A 10,589-nucleotide genomic window follows, 5' to 3' on the forward strand; every position below is an offset into this window, starting at 1 on the left:
CCCACTGTCAAGCTATTGACATTAAAGAAGCGCTTGTTGGGAGGCAACCCAATTTTTATTTATCTAATTGTTCTTTCATGTTTTATTAGGTTCATGATCATGTGGAGTCACAAAATAAATATAAAAATTGAAAACGGAATCAAAAATAGCAGAAGAAAAATCACACCCTGGAGGAAGACCTTATTGGCGTTTAAACACCAGTAAGAAGCATCTAGCTGGCGTTCAATGCCAGAACAGAGCATGGTTCTGGCGCTGAACGCCCAAAATGGGCAGCATCTGGGCATTTGAACGCCAGAATTGCACCCTGGAGAAGAGCTGGCGCTGAACGCCCAGAACAAGCATGGTTCTGGCGTTCAACGCCAGAAATGGGCAACAAATGGGCGTTCAACGCCCAGAACAAGCACCAATCTGGCGCTGAACGCCCAGAGTTGTGTGCAAGGGCATTTTGCATACCTAATTTGGTGCAAGGTTGTAAATCCTTGAACACCTCAGGATCTATGGACCCCACAGGATCGCCTCAGGATCTGTGGACCCCATAGGATCCCCACCTACCTCCACTCACTTCTTCTCACCCCTCTTTCACACAATCCCATAAACACTCTTCACCAATCACCTCAATCTCTCTTTCCTATCACCACTTCACCACTCACATCCATCCACTCTTCCCCATAAACCTACCTCATAAACTCCACCTACCTTCAAAATTCAAAATCAATTTCCCACCCAAAACCCACCCTTATGGCCGAATCTTACCCCCCTCCCTTCCCTATATAAAGCCCTCCATTCTTCTTCATTTTCACACAACACAACCCTCTCTTCCCCTTCTTGGCCGAATACACCCCTCCCCCCCTCTCCTCCGTATTTTCTTCTTCTTCTTCATCTATTCTTTCTTCTTTTGCTCGAGGGCGAGCAAAATTCTAAGTTTGGTGTGGTAAAAGCATAAGCTTTTTGTTTTTCCATTACCATTGATGGCACCTAAGACCGGAGAATCCTCTAGAAAAGGGAAAGGAAAGACAAAAGCTTCCACCTCCGAGTCATGGGAGATGGAAAGATTCATCTCCAAAGTTCATCAAGACCACTTCTATGATGTTGTGGTCAAGAAGAAGGTGATCCCCGAGGTTCCTTTCAAGCTCATCACCACGAAATCCCGGAGATGCCTCAAATGCATTTTCTTCCACAAAACTATTGGGAGCAAATCAACACCTCCCTAGGAGAATTGAGTTCCAACATGGGACAATTAAGGGTGGAACATCAAGAGCACTCCATCATCCTTCATGAAATAAGAGAAGATCAAAAAGCAATGAGGGAGGAGCAACAAAGACAAGGAAGAGACATAGAAGAGCTCAAGGACATCATTGGTTCCTCAAGAAGGAAACGCCACCATCACTAAGGTGGATTCATTCTTTGTTCTTAAATTCTCTGTTTTTCGTTTTCTTTATGATTAAGTGCTTATCGATGTTTGTGTCTTATTACATGATCATTAGTATTTAGTAACTATGTCTTAAAGTTATGAATGTCCTATGAATCCATCACCTCTCTTAAATGAAAAATGTTTTAATTCAAAAGAACAAGAAGTACATGAGTTTCGAATTTATCCTTGAACTTAGCTTAATTATATTGATGTGGTGACAATGCTTCTTGTTTTCTGAATGAATGCTTGAACAGTGCATATGTCTTTTGAAGTTGTTGTTTAAGAATGTTAAATATGTTGGCTCTTGAAAGAATGATGTCAAGGAGACATGTTATTTGATAATCTGAAAAATCATAAAAATGATTCTTGAAGCAAGAAAAAGCAGCAAAGAACAAAGCTTGCAGAAAAAAAAAATAGGCGAAAAAAATAGAAAGAAAAAGAAAAAGCAAGCAGAAAAAGCCAAAGCTCTTAAAACCAAGATGCAAGAGCGAAAAGCCAATAGCCCTTAAAACCAAAAGGCAAGGGTAATAAAAAGGATCCCAAGGCTTTGAGCATCAGTGGATAGGAGGGCCTAAAGGAATAAAATCCTGGCCTAAGCGGCTAAACCAAGCTGTCCCTAACCATGTGCTTGTGGCGTGAAGGTGTCAAGTGAAAACTTGAAACTGAGCGGTTAAAGTCAAGGTCCAAAGCAAAAGAAGAGTGTGCTTAAGAACCCTGGACACCTCTAATTGGGGACTTTAGCAAAGCTGAGTCACAATCTGAAAAGGTTCACCCAATTATGTGTCTGTGGCATTTATGTATCCGGTGGTAATACTGAAAAACAAAGTGCTTAGGGCCACGGCCAAGACTCATAAAGTAGCTGTGTTCAAGAATCAACATACTGAACTAGGAGAATCAATAACACTATCTGAACTCTGAGTTCCTATAGATGCCAATCATTCTGAACCTCAATGGATAAAGTGAGATGCCAAAACTATTCAAGAGGCAAAAAGCTACAAGTCCCGCTCATTTAATTGAAGCTATGTTTCATTGATAGTTTGGAATTTATAGTATATTCTCTTCTTTTTATCCTATTTGATTTTCAGTTTCTTGGGGACAAGCAACAATTTAAGTTTGGTGTTGTGATGAGTGGATAATTTATACGCTTTTTGGCATTGTTTTTAGTATGTTTTTAGTAGAATCTAGTTACTTTTAGGGATGTTTTCATTAGTTTTTATGTTAAATTCACATTTCTAGACTTTACTATGAGTTTATGTGTTTTTCTATGATTTCAGGTATTTTCTGGCTGAAATTGAGGGACTTGAGCAAAAATCAGATTCAGAGGTTGAAGAAGGACTGCTGATGCTGTTGGATTCTGACCTCCCTGCACTCAAAGTAGATTTTCTGGAGCTACCGAACTCAAAATAGTGCGCTTCCAATTGCGATGGAAAGTAGACATCCAGGTCTTTCCAGCAATATATAACAGTCTATACTTTGGCCGAGTTTAAATGACGTAAAAGGGCGTTGAACGCCAGTTCTATGCTGCTGTCTGGAGTTAAACGCCAGAAACACGTCACAAGCCAGAGTTGAACGCCAGAAATACGTTAAAAACTGGCGTTCAACTCCAAGATTGACCTCTACACGTGTAACATTCAAGCTCAGCCCAAGCACACACCAAGTGGGCCCCGGAAGTGGATTTATGCATCAATTACTTACATCTGTAAACCCTAGTAACTAGTTTAGTATAAATAGGACTTTTTACTATTGTATTAGACATCTTTTGATCATTTTTAGATCTTTGGATGCCTGGTTCTTAGATCATGGGAGCTGGCCTCTCGGCCATGCCTGGACCTTTCACTTATGTATTTTCAACGGTAGAGTTTCTACACTCCATAGATTAAGGTGTGGAGTTCTGCTGTTCCTCAAAGATTAATGTAAAGTACTACTGTTTTCTATTCAATTCAACTTATCCCGCTTCTAAGATATTCATTCGCACTTCAACCTGAATGTGATGAACGTGACAATCATCATCATTCCCTATGAACGCGTGCCTGACAACCACTTCCGTTCTACCTTAGATTGAATGAGTATCTCTTGGATATCTTAATCAGAATCTTCGTGGTATAAACTAGACTGATGGCGGCATTCATGAGAGTTCGGAAAGTCTAAACCTTGTCTGTGGTATTCTGAGTAGGACTCTGGGATTGAATGACTGTGACGAACTTCAAACTCGCGAGTGCTGGGCGTAGTGACAAACGTAAAAGGAGGGTGAATCCTATTCCAATATGATCGAGAACCTCAGATGATTAGCCGTGCTGTGATAGAGCATTTGGATCATTTTCACAAGAGGATAGGATGCAGCCATTGACAAGGGTGATGCCTCCAGACGATTAGCCATGCAGTGACAGCGCATCGGACCATTTTCCAGAGAGGATAAAAAGTAGCCATTGACAATGGTGATGTCCTTACATAAAGCCAGCCATAGAAAGGAGTAGGACTGATTGGATGAAGACAGCAGGAAAGCAGAAGTCCAGAGGGACGAAAGCATCTCTATACGTTTATCTAAAATTCTCACCAATGATATACATAAGTGTTTCTATCTTTATTTTCTATTTATTTATTAGTTATTTTCGAAAACTCCATAACTATTTTATATCTTCCTGACTGAGATTTACAAGGTGACCATAGCTTGCTTCATACCAACAATCTCCGTGGGATCGACCCTTACTCACGTAAGGTTTATTACTTGGACGACCCAGTGCACTTGCTGGTTAGTTGTATCGAAGTTGTGAATGAAAAACGATTTATTAAGACGTGCGTACAGAGTTTCTAGCGCCGTTGCCTGAGATCACAATTTCGTGCACCACATACCAACTTGGCTAACGAAGTACGTTGCTTGATACAACACATAGAGTCTTCATTTAGATCAAGTGGCATCTTAAATCTTGAATGAGCCGTTAGCCGTACGACCATTGGGGAGTAATAAGGATGCAATCCCACTGGATGCCACATTTAGAAAAATTTCACCTCTACTTCGTATAGCAACTGATAGTGTCCTGTAGAGGTACGTCTTTCCAATACCGCCATATCCATATACAAAAAAAGCCTCCAATATCATCATTTACAGTACTAAGGACCTTATCAAATGCTTCACGCTGCTCCAAATTCATGGTGGGTAAATTATTCTCCAACTCCTCCTTAAGCAGGGATAAATCAAAGTTCAGCTCATCCATTATTAGAGGATCATCTATTCCATCTAGAGCATCGATAGTTAGGAGAGGCATCTGATCATACTCCTTAAGCGATGTACCATTAGCTTGTAATTTTTTCTCAATCTTGGAAAGAGTTAGATTAAGAATTTACTCTTCAGAAAGTTGTAACTCTGCAGTACATACAACAACTATTGTTAGTGTGTGTTATGTATATACATAATAATAGAATATAATTAAATATACAACCTTCTGTAAGATACATAAAGGATGTCTTCAGATAATGCATGATAACACTGTTCCCAAACCTTTATAGGACTCGAGATGTTATTTGATAGTAAAAGAACAACAAATAGATCTCGAATGTATCTTGCAGAAGCCCACGTGCTTTCTTCTAACATAGCGTCAATAAATTCTTTATCATCTTGCAACAAACCTAAAGCATAACACGCTTCCTTGAATGTTGAATACACAACACCATCTACTGTTCAAAGATGGATGAAACTCATGCACCCTTTCTGAATGTTCAGAAGAAGTTTGAGGTTCCCATTTCCACACGGAACATGGGTCAACCTACCAATTGAAAACCCTTGCTTCCTTGGCATCCACATTGACATGTGCTCTTTCCATACAAATTTCTTAGGGAATTGGCTGTATGTAAGAGACCGGCCAAAAGGAAAGAACTGATTAGCGAGCATCCATGCTAACAACTTAGTGAGCTTGCCATCCACCCTTTCTATGACATCAATGATGTTTTTATGATCTCTAAAGACAATTAGATGTTCATTGGGTAAATGGAAAGGTAGTCTATTACCGAAGGCTCTTTTTATTGTATGTCATACCCAATATCCTCCAAGCGGCCTCACAGGCAGATATGTACCTACAGTCATAATAATTACGTATCTCATCAACAACTTGTTGGTAATCACCATTACATGTTGATTGATAAAAAGCAGCTGTGACCCTATCGTTGCCTTTGTGAACATACTTGAATGGATATTTTATTGCAGATGTCTGACATGTATGCTCGACATTAATGTGACAACCATACTTTAACAGCAGTGATGGATTGTAGGGTACAATGAAAGAATTGTCAGGAACTGCGTCCTTTTTTAAAATTGTGCACCCATTGTCAAGCCTTTTATACTTTGGGAACCCAGCTTCATCAATGATAGTCGTTCTTCAAAATTGTTTTGGGTAGAATTTAGAGCAACGATCATTGATCATGTAAGGATTGTTCTTATTATGACGACCACATGGTCCGTGAACCATGAACTTCTCTACTGTTGCATAAAGCTTAGGTCTACGTAACTTATCTGGTATCTCAGCACAGATCATGTTGTCAATGTCATTTGGAGATTTCGGTGTGTGTTCGGGATCCATGAACAACAGAATATGAGCATGTGGTAAGCCGCATTTCTGAAATTCTACAGTACATACTTCTACAAAAATTTAGACAATGCGTTAAAGATATTACATGAAATATAGTTAAATAAAGAATAATGTATTATTCACATGTAGATATCTTGCCAAAGAATCTCCCGTGCTTAAAGTCCATAATAAGCTCATTCAACTTTATGTGAAAGATCCTAGACACTATGTCGGGTCGATCTTCAGCTTTAAGACCTATGTCCTTTAATAGACGTTTAATCTCATCCCATTCAGATTGCATGTTATTGTGATAAAAAAAAACTTGGGTATCCTGCATATTTGTAAATTGTAAAAGCATCTTTACAATTATTAAACATATGTCTTGGACCACCGGTGAAACTACTTGGAAGGACTATATGTTGACTAGTAACCACAGCATTTGCTTTGCCTCTAACCAATGACTCATGTAGAGAGCTGTACTTATTAACCCTCAATTTAGGCTGGCTGTTTTGTATGAAGCTAAGACATTTAGACTCTATCATAGTGTAAGCATCCACCAAGAACTGCTGAAATAATTGATAAACCCATATTTTATGATATATTTTGTGCTTAGTTTGAGTGATTTATTCAATCCTTCACCCACTTATTCATATTAATTGCATGGTTTTACTTTTCCTTCCTTATTATATGATGTATGTGAAAAACATATTTTCTATGCTTAAAAATAATTATTTTAATTACCTTTATTTCCATTCGATGCCGTGATTTGTGTGTTGAGTAGTTTCAGATCTTCTAAGGCAGGAATGACTTAAAGGATGGAAAGGAAACATACAAAAATGGAAGGAAAGCATAAAACGGAGTTTTTGAAGAAACTGGCAGCCACGCGATCGCATGGACGACGCGGCCGCATGCCAAGCGCGAAGAAGCAGCGACGCGGTCGCATGACTGACGCGACCGCGCGCCTTAAGCAGAACACATATGACGTGGTCGCATGACTGATGCAACCGCGTGACAAGGAAAACTCTGAATGATGCGACCGCGTGACCCACGCGGACGCGTGACAGAGGCCACGCACCAGAAATTGCAGAAAACGCTCCCAGCGAATTCTGAAGCCTTTTTTGGCCCAAATCCAAGTCCAGAAGGCATAGACCAGAGGTTATGAAGTAGGGGAATGCATCCATTCAGATAGAGAGAGACGACTTTAGTTTAGTTTTCATGATTTAGATTTAGTTTTGAGAGGGAGATTCTCTCCTCTCTCTTAGGATTAGGATTTAGGATTTCTCTTAGTTTTAGGAGTGACTCTCGATCCCAGGTTCAATATTCTTTTACTTTATATTTATCTCTTACTTTCAGATACTTTAATGCTTATATTAGTTATGTTGCCTATTTGGCTTATGCTACATTCATGTTACAGATTACAATTTTGAATTAATGTTATTTGAGGTATTTCAGTTTAATATTGCTTTCTTTTATTTACATTATTGTTATTCCCATCTGAAGACATTTTTATTCCAGTAGATTTACTTTCCTCCTTTTGGTCTTGGTTAAGAAATTAGTAACTCAAGAGTTATCAAACTCAAACATGATTGATAATTGTTATCTTTGTTAATTGAATTGAGCTTCAATAATCCCAATCTTTTCTTAGGAAATAAATAGGATTCGAAGATCAACCAATTAATCCCTTGACCTTCCTTTATCTTAGTAAAGGTTAACAAAGTGGAATTAAGATTCAATTCTCATCATCATTGATAAGGGTAGCTAGGATAGGACCTCTAATTTCTCATACCTTGCCAAAAGTTTATTTACAGTCATTTATTTATTTTGCTTGCCATTTAAATTGCTTGTCCTTCATTTACTTTATTTGCTAATTAAACTATTCACTTCTCATTCTCAAAACCCCGATTTTCAATCTCCATAACCAATAATAAGAACATACTTCCCTGCAGTTCCTTGAGAAGACGACCCGAGGTTTGAATACTTCGGTTATCAATTTATTTAGGGGTTTGTTACTTGTGACAACCAAAACATTTGTACGAAGGGATTTCTGTTGGTTTAGAGACTATATCTACAACGCGACTGTTTTTATGAAATTCTTTACTGGCAAAAATCTCGACGTCAAAATGGCGCCGTTTCCGGGGAACTGCAATCGTGTGCCTTATTATTGGTTATTGTAAATATTTTTCTTTTACTCGTTTATCTGTCTTTATTTTTCCCCTTTTATTTTTATTAGCTACTATGAATTCTCATCCCTTTCGCTTTGAGTTTGGTTCTAATGTTATTGAAAGGAATGAAAGTTATAACAGGAATATGCATCAAGGTCAGAGCAACCAAAGATGGATGGAGCCAAGAGGATCTGATCAACCCTTTAGGCAACAACACCCTCCAAGATATCATAGACAAAGACCATTCTACAATGCATATCAAGCAAATAGACATGGTGGACAACCTTGTAATTACCAACAAGCCCCACCCTGTGCTTATAGACCATCCTCTCAACGTAACTTCGAACCACCACACTCACAAGCTCCTTTTCACCATTCACCACCGTATGATCCTCATTTACCCCAGTTCCAATCCAATCACTCCCAAACACCACCACTTCCCCCTGTGCCATATCCAAATCTATCACCCCGAGAATCAGAGGTTCGCCTCAAGGAAACAGTAAATCAACTTCAAACAACCCTTCATCAACTAGAGCAAGCAGTAAGTCAATTATCTTCTAGATGTTCGAACATTCAAGGACATCCCACAGCCCCATGTGGACAATCTAACGAAGAGCGTAGTATGAAGGAGATACTAGAAATTCCAGTAGACAAGATAGAGCATGGTTTCGTACTGGAACAAGTAGAGGAAGCTGTCATTATTGAAGAAGAAGAGTTGGTTGAAGATTTAAGAGACGCTGAACCTTCATGGGAATCCAAAGTTATGGAGCATTCTGTCAAGGACGTTACAATTGATGCTAAGGAGAATTGTGCGCAATCCCCAGAGCAAGTCTTTCATGAAGAACTAGACAGAATAACCCAAGAAGCAAATTTTCTTGATGATGATAGTCACAAGTCAAGTTCTCCTAGTAATGAGCTTGCATCCGCAAGTGAATTCTCTGAGATCGAAGAATCTTCCTCAAGTGAATACGAAGATGATAAAGAGGTAGATTTCTCTCAACCTCCATTCTATGACTTAAGTGATGAGGAATACATAGATGACTTTGATCAGGACATGGATATGTTTGAAGAATCTTGCAAAGAAGTGGAGAATTTCACAGAAGAACACAAGGGAGTAGAACTCACAGAACCACTGTAACCACCTATCCCAAGGCCATTACCACCCAATACAAGTTTCAAGTGGGTACAATCCTTAACCTTTAGCTTTATTTTTCCACTTGAATATGTGATGCCAGGGCATCTTGGCCAGTTTCACTGACCTTTTCTTTACTGTTTTTAGGTTAGTTTCATGCATTTTCTTAGGAAATAAGCTAGTTTTGGGTAGATATTCACTTACACCTTGGTTCAAGCATACATTGTGCATTTTACATTATTTCATGAAGATTTTGCATGAGTTTAGTGACAAATTGTATGCTGCATTGCCCATGACTTGTATTAGAACTTTGATGCACTCTATTGCTTGATTTCAGGACCAAAGGAAGCAAGGAATGGGAGGTAACTTGCAAAGTTAATGAGAAAAGTGATTGCCAATAATGCTCTCGAAGCCATCATTGACCACGTTAAGAGTCACGTTAACTAAGTTAACGAGAACTCTAACGTGGAGAGGGAAAGTTGAGCCAACGTTAGTGACACTTAACATTGTCACTAACGTTGGCAAATGCTCATAAGTGGCCATGTTAGAGTCCACGTTAACTTAGTTAACGTGGCCTCTAACGTTAGAAAGGGGGAGAAACGCCAACGTTAGTGACATTCAACATTGTCACTAACGTTGGCCTAAGGAGAAACATACCACGTTAACTTGGTTAACATGGGAGCTAACATAAGAAGCAAGCATGGTTGACAACGTTAGTGACACCCAACATTATCACTAACGTTAGAAGCAACCACACAACCCCCCAAGGAGCCACGTTAGCTTCCACGTTAACTAAGTTAACGTGGAAGCTAACGTTGATGAGTGAAAGAATGGCCAACGTTAGTGACACTCAACATTGTCACTAACGTTGCGGATGGCTAAGCATGGCCACGTTAGAAGCCACGTTAACCTAATTAACGTGGACTCTAACGTGAGGCATAGGGGCACCTTGGAACGTTAGTGACAATGTTGAGTGTCACTAACGTTCTCGAAGGATGGCAAGCCCACGTTAAAGAGCCACGTTAACTAAGTTAACGTGGGCTCTAACGTGGGAACAAAGGGGGCTTTTCAAAGTTATTGGAAATGTTAAGTCTCAATAACGTGTGCGAAGGACTTAGAGGCAACGTTAGTGGCAATGTTTATGCCACTAACGTTGAAGTTAACATGGCTTTTACTTAGTAACGTTAGTGAGAAAGTTGATTGTCACTAACATTCTTGAACTTATATTTTCACTAAACGTTAACACCCCTAACGTCCTGAGCTAAAGTCTCTGCCCACTTCACATTTTCTCTCTGCAAGTAAAGCCAAGCCCAAATGAAGAAGAG

Source organism: Arachis hypogaea, chromosome 14 (genome assembly GCF_003086295.3).
Source record: "Arachis hypogaea cultivar Tifrunner chromosome 14, arahy.Tifrunner.gnm2.J5K5, whole genome shotgun sequence".
Classification (NCBI taxonomy): domain Eukaryota; kingdom Viridiplantae; phylum Streptophyta; class Magnoliopsida; order Fabales; family Fabaceae; genus Arachis; species Arachis hypogaea.